The sequence below is a fragment of the Peromyscus maniculatus genome, chromosome 8, assembly GCF_049852395.1.
Source record: "Peromyscus maniculatus bairdii isolate BWxNUB_F1_BW_parent chromosome 8, HU_Pman_BW_mat_3.1, whole genome shotgun sequence".
NCBI classification, from domain to species: domain Eukaryota; kingdom Metazoa; phylum Chordata; class Mammalia; order Rodentia; family Cricetidae; genus Peromyscus; species Peromyscus maniculatus.
Window position 1 is genome coordinate 24,285,825 of NC_134859.1, and position 20,064 is coordinate 24,305,888.

Genomic DNA, 20,064 nt, shown 5'->3' on the forward strand with positions numbered 1-20,064 from the left:
AAGTAGACACAAAGAAAGGAAGCTCAGGACTAGACCTAAGGAACTGATTAATGATTAGGTGAAAAAAATTAGGAGAAAATGCAAAATCCAGCAAAAGATATAAAAGAATATAAAGCAGAGGAAAACTTCAAGAAAAATCAAGAGTTTAATGAATATTGAAGCATCATTTTCTTTTAAAAAAAAAAAGCTACTACATTAAGCTAACTAGTTAAAAGTGTGTAGATGGCAGGGGAATCATGAAATAAATGGCAGGCAGAGCAAAAGTAATACATTAAGTGTGTGATGAGGATGGGGTTTATATTCTCATTGCTGTAACAAAATTCCTGATGACAACAGCAATGTAAGTCAAAGGGTTTGCCTTGGCCCACAGTATACAAATGTATTCCATATGGTGGGGAAGGGGTGGTGTCTGAAGTCTGAGGTAGAACATCAATTGAGGCTCTATTCATGAAGTAGGAAGAGGAATGCTTGTGTCCATTCTGCTTTCTGATTTTTATTCAGACCAGACATCAGCCCACGGGATAGTGCCACACATATTCAGGGTAGATCTTCTCTCTTTAGTAAAATCTCTCTGAGGAAAAAAAAACTTCATAGATATGTCTAATGGTTGTGTGTCTGCATTGGATATAAAACCAGTCATGTTAACAATGAACATTAGCCACCACAGAGTTTCAAACTGGTGGAGAGAGTGACTTGCTGAACAAATGATTTGAGAACTCTAGAGACCAGGAGAATCAGTTTTCAATCTTAAACCACAAATATGCAAGCATTACTAAATGAATTTGATATCTAGACTTTTAAAAATGTACTAGCCAGGTATATTGGTGAGAAAGTTCGGAAACTCAGAACTAGTAAGAGAAACAACAGTGTGTTTCAGTTATTAATAACTGAATTCTATGTGATGAAATTATAATCAAGTTAGACACAACTAGAGAACCGTATTCCTGACATATGCACAGACAAAAATTATATTAATAGATACAAAGAGCTCCAAGAAGTCAACTTCTAAAATAATTATTCACCACTAAAGGAAAATCAATAAATTATGTAGATTATTCCTGACTACTAACTTTTGGGATTGGGAAGATGGCTTAACAATTAAAACCATTTCTACACAATTCTGAGGACCTGAGTTCATTCCCTAGAACCAATAATGGAGAAGAAGAAAACCAGCTCTACAGAGTCATTCCCTGGCCTCCAGACACCTACTGTGGCACACACACTATGTACATACCCAGTTAATAATAGATAACAACTTAAAAGTACATTACTTTTCTCAGGTAACATATAGTCTTTTCTCCTAATCAAATTAGTTTTTAAAAAATTAATTGAAATAGTCAATGTGAGTGACAGTGATAAAAAATATGCTGTCATATTTAGGAACTGAGCAATTATTAGGACAATTATTCTGGAACCTAATATGTCACACTTACATGTGATCAATTTACATGACTACAGCTCACCAACCCAGAAATACTAAAATCACTAACATCAAATTTCATGGGGATTTACAAATAAAACATATAGACAATTTAAAGATGTTTATAGAAAGGCTCATCACACTGCCAACAACAACAAAACCCTGAAAAAGTCTAGATATCCATTATTATAAAAATCTGATAAAAAATACTTGTGAAAATTTTGAAGAGTAAAGTAAACCTACTCAAAATATATGAACGATATATTAATTCAAAATCCAAAAAGTACTTACTGTGAATATTGTAATAGTCACATAGTTTATTGGATGAAAGAAAAAAATTTAATTTAAAACTTAAATAGTTGAGTTATGGTTTTGCTGATGTATGTTTGTATATTTAGTGTTTCCTAATTTGTCCCCAAGGGCATAGGAGTTACATTTTAAACACAAAACAATATGTTAACAATGTGTTGTCAGGCTGGAGAGATGGCTCAGTGGTTAAGAGCAGTGGCTGCTCTTCCAGAGGACCCAGGTTTAATTCCCAGCACCCACATGGCAAATCACAACTGTCTGTAACTCCAATTTCAGGAGATCTGACACCCTCATAGAGACATACATGCAGGCAAAGCACCAATGTACATAAAATAAAAACAATAAGTTTATAAAATTATAAAAATTTAAGCTCAGCGGTCGTGGAGCATGCCTTTAATCCTAGCATTCGGAAGGTAGAGGTAGGCAGTCTCTGAGTTTATGGCCAGCCTGATCTATCAAGTGCAGGACAGCCAGGGCTGTTACACAAGAAACCCTGTCTCAAAATCCAATATATGTATATTATATTATATATGTGTATGTATGTATTTTAAAATATCTATATTAAATATATAAAATTTTTAAAAGATTATAAAAAAGAATGCACTGTCATGGATCAAGGTAGAATTAAAATTATGTAGTCAATAAAAGCTTATTTTCACAAACAGGCTAACCAGTTTTGTATCACTGTGAATCTTTTTGCCCCCTCGAAACTTTCCCAGGTTCTTTTGGCTTTTAGTATTTCAAGTTGATCAAAGGTACAACAAACAAAATTTCCCCATATACATTGCCCCAGGTGATAGAAAATGAAGCATCAATCACATATTGAAGAGAAATATACTCGTAGATCTGGGCATTTAATGAGACTATATAAATACCTCAACATGAATACATAGTAGCTCTTAGCACTATAAAGTTACACAGCCAAGAGGAAGTTTCAATCAGTTTAAGATTGATTTCTCTGTATCCCAAAACCATTTTTTGAGACAGGGTTTCTCTGTTGTTCTAGCTGTCCTGGAACTCACTTTGCAGACCAGCCTGGTCTCAAACTCACAGAGATCCACCTGCCTCTGCCTCCTGAGTGCTGGGGTCAAAGGCGTTTGCCATCACACCCACCTCCCAAAACCATTTTGTCATGTCTTCATCAATAGAAAGTCTAGTTAGAAATAACCAATGCTATTTTGGAGATCTCTGGAGCCTCCCTAACTAAGGGAGGTATGCCAAGGATAATATTGAGATTTTGTTTAATAGTCTATGTCTTCTGGGAACAACACTGCCTACTCATGCAGTATCTGATAACAGACACCTCTGTTATCACTCTTCTTTAAAAAATAAAATTACATTTTGTAATTAGCTTACACACTAGTGAGTCTCCCTCAGGCTCTCTCATGCATGCTCAGTTTTACTTAACCACTTCCTAGCCCCTCCGATCCCGTATCTCCATCTCATCCTTACTTAAGCCTTTAACTCCCATTGTTCCACCTATCATTTTTCCATACAATAAAATGTATCTAATTAATTTGTGCATACCTCCACTTATTTATTTCTGGAAAGAACGTGTAAAGTCTGTTCTTTACTATTTGCAAGTATACAATATATAAACTATAGTCATTGTGTTGATTAGTTTTGTCAACTGAATACAAGTTGGAGTTAAGTGGGAAAAGGAATCTCATTTGAGAAAAGGCCTCCACTAAACTGCCTGTAGGCAAATCTTTATGACATTTTTTTGATCAATGATTGACATGGAAAGGCCAAACCTACTGGGGTTCAGCAAAACCCTCTACGTCCATGAACTAGATGATGTAAGAAAGCAGGCTGAGCAAACTGTGAGGGAAATCCAGCCAATAACACCCTTCCATGGCCTCTGCTTCAGACCCTGCCTCCAGGTTCCAGTCTTGAGTTTCTGTATTGACTTCCTTCAACAATGGACTATGATGTAAAAGGAGAAGATGAAATAAACCCTTTCCTCCCTGAATTGCTATTGGTCATGATGCTTTTTCATAGCAATAGAAACCCTAAGTAGGACAGTACCACAAAGTACAACAGATTGGTTTAACTCATTTTTCCTCAGTGAAATACATTGTGTATTCTTTCATCAACCTCTACAGTTATTCTTTCTTCCTTTAACATCCTAACCCTTAGTAACCACATTATGATTGATGATTCTAGAGAAGATATAAAGATCCAAATTCAGAGACTTCATTCAAATCACAGACTTCCTTTTGAGCCTTCTATATTCATATCTTACTGAAAAAATATGAAAAGTAATAGCACTAATTAAAATTTTGTTGCATTCAATACTTGAACAACAAGCTGATCATAAAATTAAGATGTGAAAGTATTCATTGAATACTCTATGAAGTAATAATACTCTACTTATGAAGTAAAAAATACTCTTTATGAATCTATAAGCATAGCATATACTTTACCAACTATAGATTTTTATCTATACAAATAACATTCTTCAGCTTATAGTTGGATGTTTCTTTCTCAGTCCCAGTCACCAGTCTTAAATAACCAACACAGGTGGTGGTGCACACCTTTAAACTCAGCACTTGGTAGGCAGAGGCAGGTGGATCTCTGTTGAGTTCAAGACCAGCCTGGTCTACAGAGTGAGTTCCAGGATAGCTAGGACTGTTTCACAGAGAAACCCTGTCTCAAAAAACAAACAAACTAACTAACAACACAATACAGAGGTTTAATATTACTTATAAATGCTTGGCCAATAGCTCAGGCTTTTTACTAACTCATATTTAAATTAACCCATTTCTATTAAACTATATATTGCCATGTGGCTCATGGCTTTACCTTTCCTCTAGTATGTCTTGTTTTCTGGGTAGCTGGCTGGCATCTCTCCCTGACTCTGCCCTCTTTCTTCCCATCATTCTCAGTCTGGTTTTCCTACCCAACTTCCTGCCCAGCTACCATCATGTCAGCTTTTTATTAACCAATGAGAGTAATACATATTCATAGTGTAGAAAAGGATTGTTCCACAGCATCATCCCCAAATTATAAGTATTTTATTCTAGAAAAAAATCTTAACACTAAACATATATAATATTAAATAAAATGCATCCTGGTGTATGAAATTTTCATACTTGAATTATAATAATGTGAGCTGAAACTCTCTATGTAGACCAAGCTAGCCTCAAACTCAAAGAGATCCACCTGCCTCTGCCTCCTAGGTGCTTGAATTAAAGGCAACCAAACCCAGCTCTACATTAATTTTTCTTACAATTCTCATGAAATTTGACATAAAATATAGTATGGATTGTGTTTAACTTTATTGTGAAAAAATATCCAATTAAAGACTGAAAAATTCAGTCTATATGTTATGCCTCACAAAGGACTATGTTTGCCACTTTACAAAATATGACAAATTATTCTGATAAGGAGATGTATTTTTATGTCTAACAATAACAGCAAACTTAACTGTCTGCTGAGTCTTCCTTTAAGTGGGTGCCCAGGTTTATATATTAAAATTTTTTCCCTTGAACATATTGAAGTAACATAAATACTCTCCAATACTCCCATTATTTATTTTGAAAAGAGGTGTACCAACTTGTGTTAAGTGGTTATGTACATTGCTCACAAAATATCCCATGGGAGAAAATTGGCGTGTTTTTCCAGGTGTGTGTGTGTGTGTGTGTGTGTGTGTGTGTGTGTGTGTGTGTGATCTCTACCTCCCCTTGACTCTCAAGGATCATCATAGTAGACTATATGACATACTGTAAAATTCAGGAGATTAGAGAGGATTGGGATGAAATATTATTTTCTCAACATAACAGTACCATTGTACTCATGAACTTACATTACCTCTGGCCTATAAAAGACCCATACAAGATCAACCCAGTATCCATTTTAGCATTAGGCAGAGGACCTCACAAACCTCTTTTATCCCTAACTGAAGAGCTATGGACAGTTGATCGCTTCTGGGGATGGGAAAGTCAGTTTCATTTAATGCTATGTCCCCTGGCAGGTCAACCTTGCTCCAGTGTATGGTCCCACACTCATGAGTGTATGGGCAACAAAATCAGACTCAATGGGTTATGTAAAAAATCAAAACAGGACAAAATATTGGGGGTAAGAAGGTGGGAAATAGAGCTAGAGGGAGTTGGAAGGAAAGAAGGAAGGAAGGAAGGAAGGAAGGAAGGAAGGAAGGAAGGAAGGAAGGAAGGAAGGAAGGTAGGAAGGGAAGAAAACAGCCAGCCAGATGCAGGTAAGAATTCCCTCCAGGGAGCTGCCCTTGCCCAGCCTATAATCCATGTCTTTTCTACAGGCTGCCTTGGTCTTATGCTTCTATTTTAGTCTCAATCAGAAATATCATGATTCTTAGATATGAAAGTACAGTGAGTGTAAGAACTACACCTCTGGAGGCATCTCAATCCCTGACTTCAAGCTCTACTATAGAGCCACAGTAATAAAAACATCTTGGTACTGGCATAAAAACTGGCAGGTGGAACAACGGAATTGAATTGAAGACCCTGACATTAATCGGCACATGTATGAACACCTAATTTTTGACAAAGAAGCCCAAACAGTACAATGGAAAACAAGAAAGCATCTTCAGCAAATGGTGCTAGCATAACTGGATGTCACTGTGTAGAAGATTGCAAATAGATCCATATCTATCACTGTGCACAAAACTTAAGTCCAAGTGGATCAAAGACCTCAACATAAATCCAGTTACACTGATCCTGATAGAAGAAAAAGTAGGAAGTAGTCTTGAACACATTGGCACTGGAGATCACTTCCTAAATATAACACCAGTAGTACAGACATTGACAGCAACAATTAATAAATGGGACCTCTTGAAACTGAGAAGCTTTTGTAGGGCAAAGAACATGGACAATAAGACAAAATGACAGCCTACAGAATGGGAAAAGTTCTTCACCAACTCCACATCTGACAGAGTCAGGACTGATCACCAGAATATATAAAGAACTCAAGAAACTAGGCATCAAAATACCTAACAGTCCAATTAAAAAATGGGCTACAGAGCTAAATAGAGAATTCTCAACAGAAGAATCTCAAATGGCTGAAAGACATTTAAGGAATTGCTCAACATCCTTAGTCCTCAGAGAAATGCAAATCAAAATGACTCTGAGATACCATCTTACACCTGTCAGAATAGCTAAAATTCAAAACACTGAAGATAGATTATGTTGGAGAGGATGTGGAGCAAGGGGAACACTCCTCCACTGTTGGTGGGAATGTAAACTTGTACAGCCACTTTGGAAATCAGTATGGCTGTTTTTCAGAAAATTGGGCATCAATCTACCTCAAGTCCCAGCTATACCATTCTTGGGCATATACCCAAGAAATGCTCAATCATACCACAAGGACACATGCTCAACTATGTTTGTAGCAGCATTATTTGTAATAGCCAGAACCTGGAAACAACCTGGATGCCCCTCAACTGAAGAATGGATAAATAAAATGTGGTACATATACACAATGGAGTACTACTCAGCAGAGAAAAAAAATGACACCATGAGGTTTGCAAGCAAATGGATGGAACTAGAAAAAAATCATCCTGAGTGAGGTAACCCAGACTCAGAAGGACAAACATGGTATGTAATCACTCATAAGTGGATACTAGATGTAAAGCAAAGGATAAGCAGACTGCAACCCACATCCCCAGGGAGGATAACTAGAAAGGAGGACCCTAGGAAGGATGCATAGATTGCCCAGTGATGGAAAAATGGATGAGACTACATGAGCAAACTAGGAGTGGGGGGGTAATGGAGGGCAAGGGTCTTGGGAATGAGAGCTTTGGGGAGCAGGAGGTTCAAGTTAGAATGGAAACAGAATGGGAAAACAAGGAAAGAGATACCATGAAAGAGAAGGCACTCTGGGAATAGAGAGAAGCAGAGTGCTAGGGAGGTTCCCAGGAATCCACAATGATGATTCCACCATAGACTACTGGCAATGAATGGTCCAGAGGGTGCCTGAGCTGACCTACTCTGGTGATCGGATGGCGGAACACCCTAACTGTCATCATAGAACCTTCCTCCCGTGACTGTTGGAAGCAGATGCAGAGATCCACGGCTGGGTCCCAGGTGGAACTCCAGGAGTCCAAATGATGAGAGAGAGGAGGGATTCTATGAGCAAGAGATATTGAGACCATGATTGGAAAAAGTACAGAGACAACTAGTCAGAGTAGTGAAAACACATGAACTGTCGACCAATAGCTGAGGAGCCCCCATGGTACTGGACTAGGTCCTCTGTATAAGCAAGACAGCTGTTTAGCTTCAACTGTTTAGGGAGCCCCCAGGCAGTGGGATCAGGACCTGTCCTTGGTGCATGAGCTGGCTTTTTGGAGCCTAGTGCCTATGGTGAGACACTTTGCACAGCCTTGGAGCAGGGAGGAGGGGCTTGGACCTATCTCAACTGAATGTACCAGGTTCTGCTGACTCTCCATGGGAGACCTTGCCTTAGAGGAGGTGGGAATGAGGATGGGTTCAGGGGAAGGCTGGGGGGTAGGAGGAGGGAGGACAAGGGAATCTGTGGTTGGTATGTACTATGAATAGAAAATCTTAATTTAAAAAAATTAAAAAAAATAAAAAGAACTACACCTGGCTCAGTGTTTGTGTCCTATCTAACTGCCAGAGCTCCTCATGCTACCTGAATATGCATGAAACATTTGTTGGAAAAGGAAACAATGACATGATCTTTCCTTTTATATAGCTCATAATTTAGTTGGAAAAAACAGATAATTAGCCACCAATGAAGCATGATTAATGCTTACTAGCATCTTGCAAATTTGTCTAGTCTTTTCTACTCCCATGGATACCATGCAGTATCTATCCCTGTCACCTATAGTCTAAAGAGTTAACCTCTGGACAAGTACAGACCCCTAAGCTAGTCTCTCTTCCTGTCAACAAGGGAGTGTTTTTTTTCTGATACCTGAGTATTCAGGCTCCACCTATCAGATCCTTCAAAGACTCTTCCATGTATTTGGGGTACATTTCTAATTTATTGAAATGGCCCATGCTGCTCATTTAGATCTGTGCCCCTCCTAGCCATGATTTTGTAGAACTTTCTCTTTCCCTTGCCTTGTGTTGTACACTATAACTATTCCTAACCCCTCCAGGGCTCAGAATTGCATCTACTCTAAAGCCTCCGACTTCCTGAATCTCTCCTCTGTGGTCTTCTACCTAGCCCCGTGCTTGAGCTTGAGAATTTTCTACTTGTTCAGGTATATGTATATGTATATGTAACTGTTCTCCAGGAAAGTTGCAGACCCTCATGTCTGTTTACTTCTCCTTCTCTATCCCGGTATGTGTTCATGTCATACATTTCCGTGTTATAATTACTTTTGTGGAATAGTAATATTACTAAAGACAAAGATTGTTCTTATTCATTTCTAGACCTAGTACCTAGTTATTACATGGAAGACTTTTAATATCATGAATGAATGAGTTGCCTAATAGTAGGTATCATCCAAGTGTGGGGAGGGATGGGGGAGCAGAATAAGATGAGCTAGAATAATCAAAGGAGAATTTGGGAACAAGGTAAAACTTAATGAGGAAAATTTTGACAAGTAGAAGAAAAGCATGTCACATTATGAAACAAACTCACAGCAATGACTAACCCTGGCACAGGTGAGATAATAAGCAGGGTTTTATAATAAAAACTACATGTGTGTATCATTGCTGGTAGGAAACGCAGCTAGCGAGGCATGGGAAAGGCAGATGATGAAGACCCTTTAAAATCGGCAGAGAAGCAAATTAGTTCACCGTGAGGATTATTTATATTTTGCCTACATGGAATTTACTGCTATTGGAATTTGTGGATTCTTGAGATTGAACAAATCTGGAAAATAATTGGCTATTGTCTTATGAATCGTTGCCCCTTCCTCATGCACTCTTTTGCATGCTCATTAAACTCTAATTAAACACAGGCTCGTACTTCTTCTATGCTTCTCACTTGCATGTTTTTATTATATTGTCTCTCTGCTTATGAAATTATTAGTTACTTCTTCAGGTCTTCTTGTAGTTTGTTAAATGCATTTCCTCCAGTATTATTTATCTTTATTTATTCATTTTTATCCACAGCTATTAATTATACATAAAAATGGGCATCTTTATGACGTTTTCATGCATGCATATAATGTATTTTCACCCCATTACCCTCTCATTTGCTTTTCTCCCTTTCCTGTTGATTTCTTTCTCCTTCCCAGTTATTTCCCTTCCTGTTTTCCTTTTTTCCTTATTTGCCTGCCTCATTTCGGTTGCTGGCCCAGTGTCTTTTATCAGTTTCTTACAGGCTCATGAGTGAGGAATCATTTACAATCATGTAGTCTCTCTACCCACATGTCTCAGATATTTTTCTGTTGCCATGATAAATACCCTGACGAATCAGCTCACAGAGAGAGGGGTTCACTTCGGCCCACAGTTCAAAATAAAGTCCATCATGGTGAGCAAGTCCAGGCAGCCAGAGCTTAAAGCATTTGGTCACATCGCAACTGAGGTCAGGGAGCAGAAAACAATGAAGGCTAGCCCTCAACTCAGTCCATTTTAGATACTTCAAGGTCGCCACCTTGGAAATGGTTTCCTACATAGCTAAAATGGGTCATTATCCTTTATCAATTAACCTGGTCAAGATAACCCCTTATAGGCATATCTAGAGGCTAAGTAGTCTCTCGAAGGTATGCCTGAAGGCATTTCTCTAGAGTGATTCTTGATCCTGCTGAGTTGGCATCTGTCTCAGTTAGGGTTTCAGTTACTATGATAAAACCCGTGACAAAAATCAGCTCAGGAAGGAAAGAATTTCCTTCAGCTTACAGTTTCACAGCTCAGTTCACCATTGAGGGAAGTCAGGGCAGAAAATTAAATAGGTCAGGCACCTGGAGTCAAGAACTGATGCAGAGACCAGGAAGGAGGGCTGCATGCATGCTGTTTAGCTCCTTCCTGCTTACTCAGTTTGTTTTGTTATGCACTGTAGGACACTTTCTGCAGAAGAATGGCATCACCCACGAAGGGCTGGGCTCTCCCGTGTTAATCACCAATCACGGAAATGCCCTACGGAATGCCTACAAGCCAAACCTATGGAGGTATTTATTTTTCTATTAAGATTCCTTCTTCCCAGATGACCCTACCACAAGAACAAAGGCCACAGAATCAATTGACTAGGACTTATGGGTACTCTCAGAATTCAGGGAGCCTGTAGGGGTTTGACCTAGGTCCTATGATTCAGTAGCTTGGTTTTCCTGTGGGACTCCTAACTGTGGGGGCAGGAGCTGTCTCTGAGTCTTTTTCCTACTTGGGTGACCCTTCTCCTACTGGTTTGCCTTGTCCAGCCTTGATGTGATGGTACTTGCCTGATCTTATTGTAGCTTTTTATACCTGTTTGTGGTGGATGTCCCTAGGAGGCCTGCTCTTTTCTGAGGGGAAGCAGAGTGGAGTGAATCTCAGGGAGAGAGGGGGGGAATGGGGGAACTTCGATCCCAATGTAATATATGAGAGAATTTTTAAAAATGGAAGAAATGTTTTTACACATTTCTATAATGCATTTTCTCCATTTGCAAGGCACATTTAGATTTTCAATTCAATCATTATTTGAGGAACTCAATTCTCTCTCTTTTTATAGAGCATATATTCATTTGACTCTTATTATTCCTTTAACAGTTATGTATCTTACCAGTGCTATATTTCTGCTGCATATCCACCTCTACCATGTTGACTTATGGACAGCACCCATTTATTCAAGGTCTTGGGGCTTTGGTTCATTCTGTATTAGTTTGACCCCTGGAAGGAGGAGTCTGAACAGCTAAGGGCAGACCTACATGACTAACTTCAACAAAAACCTTGGGTCCCAGGATTCGGGTATGGTTCTCCAGTTAGTAGTGCTTTGAATCTCTTGTCACAAATTGTTTCTGGGGGATAAAAAGAAATGACAAGCTTGCCCGGTGCCTTTCTAGACCCCATACTCCACAGCCTTTCTCTTTACTTTGCGGCGTTAATCTGGAACTTTCTGACTGTACTAACTATAACTATGAGCTTAGCAGTTTGTTTTGAGTCATGGCAGTCAGTCCTTCTAGCAAAACAATGACCCTGGAAGTAGTCTTCAGGGACACCTACTTTACAATTGCACATTTTCTCTTCTTTCTGAGACCCAAGAACTTTCAAAGTACTTCCGAGATCTGAGATTCTTTTTTTAACACAATTTCTTTATTGATTCTTTGAGAATTTCACATCATGTACCCCAATTCTGCTCACCTTCTAGTTCCCCCATATCCTTCTCTCACCCCTGTAGCACCTCCCAAAAGATGATTTTAAAATATCAAACCAAAACAAAACATAGCAAACAAACAAACAAGCAAACTCAAGAATAAAACAAAACAAAAAACACTCAAAAGAACCTCTTGGCTTCTCCATCTTTCTTGCTTCTCCAACACTGCTTCGTTCATCCTGGTAGCATTGAGAGAGCTGGGTCACATAGTATACCCTTTTGTACAATTGGTTTCACTAGCAAATGTTCATTGCAATGAGTCACTGGTCCGGTTCAAGGCCTCTGGTTTCTGGCACACCATAGTCAATGGATCCTCATCGAAACTCCTCTGGGTTATCTGACAGTTACCCTAGACACAGAGATCCTGGCAGTATCACTCCAGGACCAGTCCCTTCATGAACTCCAACAGGCCCTAGATTGGGGAGATGTTAAGGTGGGCTATCCAAAGGCCCAACTATTGGCCTGGGTGGTAGCTGAGCTGGTCAGTCTGGGCCACTGGGGCCACAAACATCAGGTGAAGGGGCAGAGCCAGCTCCCCTACGTCCATGCCAGCAGGGTCATTCTCCCTCACTGTGGTGAGGGGTGGGGCTATCTCTCCTGAGTGTAGGGGCAGTTCTCCTATGAGGGTAGGGGTCAGCTCTCTTGCTGCAATGTCCAGGAAGTGGCAGAGCCAGATTTCCCAGGGCCATGGAAGAGTGGGGCCGTCTCATGGCCCTCTGATTTCACCACACATCGTTCTTATACCACTTTGAGGTGACACAGGCCACAGATGTCAACACAGACCCCACATGGCCTTTAGCAGCAGCTCGGCCCTAACAACATCCTGGCTCCAAATGGAAGCTCTGGCCACTCAGATCAGGATGGCTCTAGCAGAACCATGGCCTCTGGGCATCAACAAGGCCAGAAGATGCAGCCCCAATCCCGGAGTTCCATGTGAACTTTGGTGGCAACACTGGCCTCGGACTTGAACACAGATCCCAGCCGCTGTAAGACTGCGGACCCCAGACACGGTCCTCCGCAGCAGCCGGGTCTACATGTTACCATTGCCCCAGATGGCAGTGCAGGCCACTCAGACCTGCATGGCTCCAGCAGCAGCGTGACCCTTGGACACTAACATGGCCCCAGACCTCTGGCTTGAACATGGCCTTCGATGGTAACAGGAGCCTCAGACATCAATATAGACCCTGGCTACAGTAGGGCCATGGACCCAGAAATGGCCTTCAGCTGCAACTCTGGACCAGATGTCACCATGGCATTGGGTTGCAGCACAGGCCACTCAGATCTGCATGGCCCCAGCTCCATCATGGCCCTCAGATACCAACATGGACTGACCTAACCCTGGGCATCACAAGGCCCTTGGTGGCAAAAGAAGCCATGGATTTTAACTCAGACCCTGTCCGCTATGGGCCATGAACTCAGACATGGCCTTTGGCAGCAGACTCATCCAGGATGACATCTTGGCCCCAGGTGGCAGCACTGGACACACAGATCTGTATGGTCCCCGCCTGCAGCATGGGCCCTAGACTCCATCAGGGCCGAAGTTGAGGACCAAAGTCCAGGCCTCAGCATGGGCCCTTGTGGCAACACAGGCCTCGGATTTCAACACAGACCACAGCCATGGTAAGACCACGGACCCACACATGGACCTCGGCAGCAGCCCAGGTCTGGATGTCACCATGGCTCCAGGTGGCAGTGCAGGCCACCCAGATCGGCATGGCCCCAGTGGCAGCACAGCACTCAGACACCAAAAGAGCCCCAGGTGCAGCCTGAAATCTGAGGTTCTTTATTTGCATGGAGCCCAGGGTAGGAAGCTGGTAATCTGAGAATCGTGTATCAATTTAACATTTAATCTCAAAATATATCTTCCAGTGTTAATGCCCACATACAAAGTTTGATTCTTCTTAATCTAATCACAACCTCCTCGCCATGCATCTATCCATAATTTGTTCTATTTTTGTTTTGATTAGGAACATTTTTATTTGTGGAAATAAACTTCGATGTAGAAATTTCAGTACTTCTAACAAGCTCCTTTGGAACATGCTATTCATCCTTAGAGTTGGAAAAACAAAATTATTGATTATAGCAAGTCTCTTTTTCTCAGTTATCTATCCCTCAAAGACCATTAGTTGAATTGTTTACTTAGAAGTCTTCTGTTTCTTTCTGTCTTTCGTCATAGTAAAACTATTACATGCCATTTTTTCATAGCATACACAGTGTATACACAGACAAAACTCAAAAGAATGCAGAAACATTCTCTAGATAAAGGTTTGTGACTCATTTAATACTATTTGTACATGGAAAATTAAGTAATTTCATAAATATACTAAAGATTTTATAGTTTTATACAAATTAGCTAGTCTTCATTTCAGCAAAATCAGTATTTTTTCAATTAAACACTGATATTAAACTGACTTGATACAGCCGTTGTGTAATAAACGTTACTTATTTTTTTTTTAAATCACTGTAATTGGGAAGTTTGTAAAAGCTCAAATTCATGAACAATTTACATTTCAGATTTCAATTTTTAAGAGAATTTTGGTTGTACATCACCGCCAGAGCAGCCTAATATTTTTAATACTCAAGAAAAATATGAAAATAAAATAGGTTAAAATGATTATATAATTATGAAGCATGCTTTAAAATTGCTTCAATATGTCCTATTTCAAAAATTGTACTCATCTTTAAAATGACACGAAAATCAGTGCTCAAAATAAGTAATGAATCAACTATTTCAATAAAAGTGTCAGGCAAATCACTACTTATGAAATTATGTTTAATAGTACCTTAAACTAATGAAATAAAAGAGTTCCATTGAGTAGTAATAATTTCCCCATCTATGTAAATTCTGTTTGTATAAGTAATAAAGCAATATTCTGGGCCTCTGTGGAGTAACCCCTCTGAACATTTTTATTTGGCTAAACGTCCTTTTGTGGAAGATGATTTGAAGTCGAACAGTTACTGTAAGTGAATTTGCCTAAATGTATGGTTCTAAATTAGTGAACACAAATTACTGTGCCATGATTTTTCATTACGTTGGTTGATATAGGATTGCATTTAAATATATTATAATCGAGAAATGATTTGAACACGACATGTTCAGCCACTTTGATCAGTTATCATCCCTACCTCTATATTTAGCCCCTTTTCTGAGATGACAGATTCAGTAATTCAGGAACTCACTATAAGCAGAGGAACTTACAAATAGTTCACTGTCATTTCAGAAGGCTATGGGATAAATAGTCCCACAGTCTCCGCCAAGACTGACTTGAACTCATGGAGAAACAGGGAAGAAATGACAGTCCTTCATGTTGGTTCAATAGCAATCATGGATTTCAAAATGGTACATATACATAAGAATCACATGTTGGGAAGAAAAGACTAGAAGATTTCAGAGATCTCTGAGAGAGGGAAACACTATTTTGCAAAGATATGTAAAAATCTAGAATTCTTCAGATTAAAAAAAAAAAGTATCCTACTGAAAAGCAGACAGAAGAAAAAGAAAGCATATACATTCACTTTCTTAAAAATATAACATGAGCATATTTCATTTTACTTTCAAACTTCAGAATTAATAACTATTTCAATTCTAAGGAAGCTTCATTCAATTTACTGTGAATCTTTAATAAGGTGCTTCTTTTAATTTTTGAGATTATAATATAATCACATCACTTCCTCCCTCCAAACCTTGCTCTTTTTCAAATACATGTCTTCGTTTTTCATTACGGCAGTTACATGCACCTATGTATATGTTTATAAATATCTTTCCTAAATAGAGCCTTCTCGGTCTGTATAATGTTACTTGTGTGTATGTTTTCAGGGCTGACCATTTGGTATTGGATAAACAGTTGCTGTGCTCTTCCCTGGGAAAACTGTTTCTCCCACTCTCAGCATCCCTTAGCTTCCTGTAGTGCTTTGAGTAGGGTTGAGGCCTTGTGGGCTCTCCTTTAGCTACTTTTTCATTTCTATCGTCATTTTCCTTGTTCAGCTAATGTTTAGGCAGTAATTTTTTGTGCACTTTTATAGGTTTTATATTTGTTTGTTTCTTTTTTAACATCAGACTTTAAAAAAAAATTTCTTACTACGTTGACATACAAAAACTGTTCAATACTCTTATTTGGTAATCTGGAATTCAAAGCTACCAGAAATGGAAGTCAAATTTGGCTTCCAACAATATAAGTCTGTTAACTTCAATGGACACAACATTACTCAAGAGTAGAGTTAATGTATATGAAGGAAACATCCTAGTAGGAAATTAAGGTGAGAGAACTTTTTTTTTTTGGTTTTTTCGAGACAGGGTTTCTCTGTATAGCTTTGCGCCTTTCCTGGAGCTCACTTGGTAGCCCAGGCTGGCCTCGAACTCACAGAGATCCGCCTGCCTCTGCCTCCCAAGTGCTGGGATTAAAGGCGTGCGCCACCACGCCCGGCGAGAGAACTTTTAAAAGTCCCACAGATGCTAGGTTTGGTAGTATATGTGTATAATCCTAGCACTGGGGTAAGAGGCTAGAGAAGTTGAGGCCAGCCTGGGGTACCTTGGATCACAAAACAAAAACACAGGGGCTACTTAGATAGCTCAGCGGTTAAGAGCACCTATTGCTCTTATGGAGGACTGGGGTTTGGGTCCCAGTGCTCCCAATGGGGGGCTTACAAATGTTAGTAACAGGTAACTCCAGTTCAAGAAAATCCAGCATCTTTTTGCCTCCTATGGTACAGAAACTCTTGTACACATACACACACAGAAACATATACATAATTAAAAATAACCAAATAAATAAAGGACTTTTTTAAGTCCTGAAGAAAGCAGTGTCTGCATAAAAATTTCAAATAAAACCTTACCAACCACCAATGTATCACCATCTAGGCAAAATCTATGAGGTATTAAAAGAGAGAATTACTAGTGTACTTCAGTACATCATTGCCTTTTGTCTTTTCTACAACAGTTTTTCTTCTTAATTGTTCTGTTTTGTTGTTGTTGTTTGTAAATGTATTTAGTATAAAGAGGCAAGAGAGGTGCTCACAGGCAGCAAGGTCACACTCTAGGAGCAAGATGCCCCAAGTAATTTTGTTCTAAATGTGTGTATATGTAAGCGTGTCTGTGTGTATATATGTATGCTAAATGCACATAGCTGCTAATGGAGTCAAGAAAAGGATGTCAGATCCCCTAGATCTGGAGTTACAAGGGGTTGTAAGCCACATAACACAAATGCAGGGAACCAAATTCAACCTCTGGTAGAACAGCAAGCGCTCTTAAATTCTGAGCCATCTCTCCTGTCTCCCCCACCCCCAAGTAACCTTAAGATAAACTCCAAGTATGAAAAAAAATAAGTTGGAAGCAGGTAGTCTTCCAAAAGCAGTGGTTCTCAACCTGTGGATCACAACCCTTTGGAATTGAACTACTCTTTCATAAAGGTTCCCTAAGATCACTAGAAAATGCAGATATTTACATTATGATTCATAACAAAACTACAGTTGTGAACTAGCAATGACATAATTTTATGGTTGGGTGTTACTACAATATAAGGAACCATAATAAAGGGTTGCAGCATTAGGAAGGTTAAGAACCACTACCTTAAAAGCCTACAAATACGTAATGGCATGGAATCCTTAGCTAAGGGCTAAATGAGAAAAGTGAGATTTTGTTACATCAACACACACACACACACACACACACACACACACACACACACTTATATATGTGATTATTTGTTTTGATTATACCTCATAGATATGTCATAGATAGATTGATAGATTGATAGGTAGGTAGGTAGATAAATAGATAGATAGATAGATAGATAGATAGATAGATAGATAGGTAGGTAGGTAGGTAGGTAGATAGATAGATAGATAGATAGATAGATAGATAGATAGATAGATAGATAGATAGATAGATAGATGATAGAATACTGGTAGATAGATATGGATATAGATATAGCTATGGGTATAGAATATAGATATGGATATAAATATAGATGTAGCTATAGATTATCGAGGACTATGGGGGGTCCAGCCCCTCGATAGTCCTCTCCCAGGGTCCGGGAAGAATCTACAACCAGCTGACAATCTTTGATGAAATGAGATGAATCTATGTACACGAAACTCCTTAGTCCATATACTTTATTATTCTGTGACAGTTATAAGCTTATATTCTGCTCTCATATTTAGGTCATCTTTAGCCTGATTTCGCTCTACACTTGTCTGCGATCCCCTCTAAGTTCTATCTTAATTCCTTCATCTAGTTCTGTCCCTTGTAGGTTCTCATCTATCTAGTTCTTTCCCTATCATCTCCTCTCCCGTCTCCTTTCTCATCTGGCTCTTCCTCATCTTCCATCTTGTTCCTCTAGTACTCTCCTGTAGCCCTTCAATCTACTTCTTCCCCATCTCAGTTTGTTCCTCTCAAGTTCTTACCCATCTAGTTCTTCCATTCTCTTCTCTCTTCTCTCTGCCTCCTGGAAGTCTCGGAATATAAAGGGAGGGTCCGAGCTAAATTGTGTAAAGCTATTAACGTCCACCTCTCCTAGGCGGTGTCCCCTTGTGGAATTTACTGTAAGTCAGGAGACTTGCACGTGGGCTGTTACCATTGTTAGTCCACCTAGGACTAACAATGGGCGCCCACCTGGGTGGTGTTTCCTGTAGTCCTTGAAAGTGGCCAAGGGAGATAGATAATCTGATTCCAGAGAAAGCCTTTCCTGAGGCTGTTCTCCAAATACCTGGAATATGTATGTCCAGAGAGTGATCAGTCTACACTGTTAGTCCTTCTTAGGGGAAAGTCAATTGGAAAAACTATGAAGGCACACATGATTTTCATAACAGAAGACAGCTGATATATAACAAGCCAAGTAACACCAAAAACTCCTTGGGATTTGGCTTCCTCTGGAGGAATTCTCTGATTCCTCCAGGTAGTGACTTTGCCATAACCAGCTGAGTTCTTATGATATATTCCTGTGGCCCGCAGCAATAGATGGATAGAAAATATGTATTTTAAGAAATGGCAAACTTGTCTCATTTTAGGTGTAAACATGAGTGACTAGCTAAATAAGAGCAAATTGATTAGCAGTATAACTGAAACAGAGGCAAGAAAAGGGAAGTCTGATTATGAGCATTGATTATCAAATTGTCTGAATTGATAATCACCATAGAACCAAACCTCTGGACATGTTTCTGAGGGAGTTTATAGATCAGGTTCACTGGTATTAGAACAACCCTCCCAAATGTGGGAAATGTCATTCCACTCACTGGCGTTAATTAGAAGGAGGAAGGGAGCTGGACAATTGTGTTCATCTTTCTGCTTCCAGAATGTGGATGTGGGGTAACAATACATTTCAAACTCCCACCAGCATGCCTTCTCCACTGTACTCTTGAAGCATGAGACAAAATTAATCTTTCCTCTTTTAACTTGCTTTTGTAAGCCTTGATTACACCAATAAGAAAAGTAACTGGTGCCAGGCAGTGGTGGCACACGCCTTTAATCCGAGCACTTGGGAGGCAGAGGCAGGCAGATCACTGTGAGTTCAAGGCCAGCCTCCAGCCTGGACTACAGAGTGAGTTCCAGGAAAGGCACAAAGCTACACAGAGAAACCCTGTCTCGAAAAACCAAAAAAAAAAAAAAAAAAAAAAAGGAAAAGAAAAGAATAGTAACTGGTAAGAAAAATTACTAAGAAGTATGACTCACACTGTAATGAACTTGACCATGTGGTTCTTAGGCCTTTGGTAATGGCTTGCAGAGGAATGTGGAAGAATGTGGGACTTTTGTTTAAAAGTCCTAGAATCTGGAAATACAATTTAATGAGCAAGTTCATTGGGATTTGGAAGGTCAGAATGCCAAGAAATACATAGAAATTGAGTGCCCAACTCATGGTGATTCAGAGTAAACAAAGACTGTTGGGAAATGGGTTAGATCTGCTAATGACATTGTATCAATGAATCTGGCTGCCTTCTGCCCTTACATGAGCATTTGGCTCAGTAAATACTCAAAACTAGAGGACTAATTTGTTTGGCAGAGAAAATTTCAAGACATGCTGTGGTGTGGCATGGCTCTTGTTTGCTGTTTTCAACCAGATTTACAGTGAAAGAAAATAAAACATAGAGCATAAAAATATTTGTGGTTT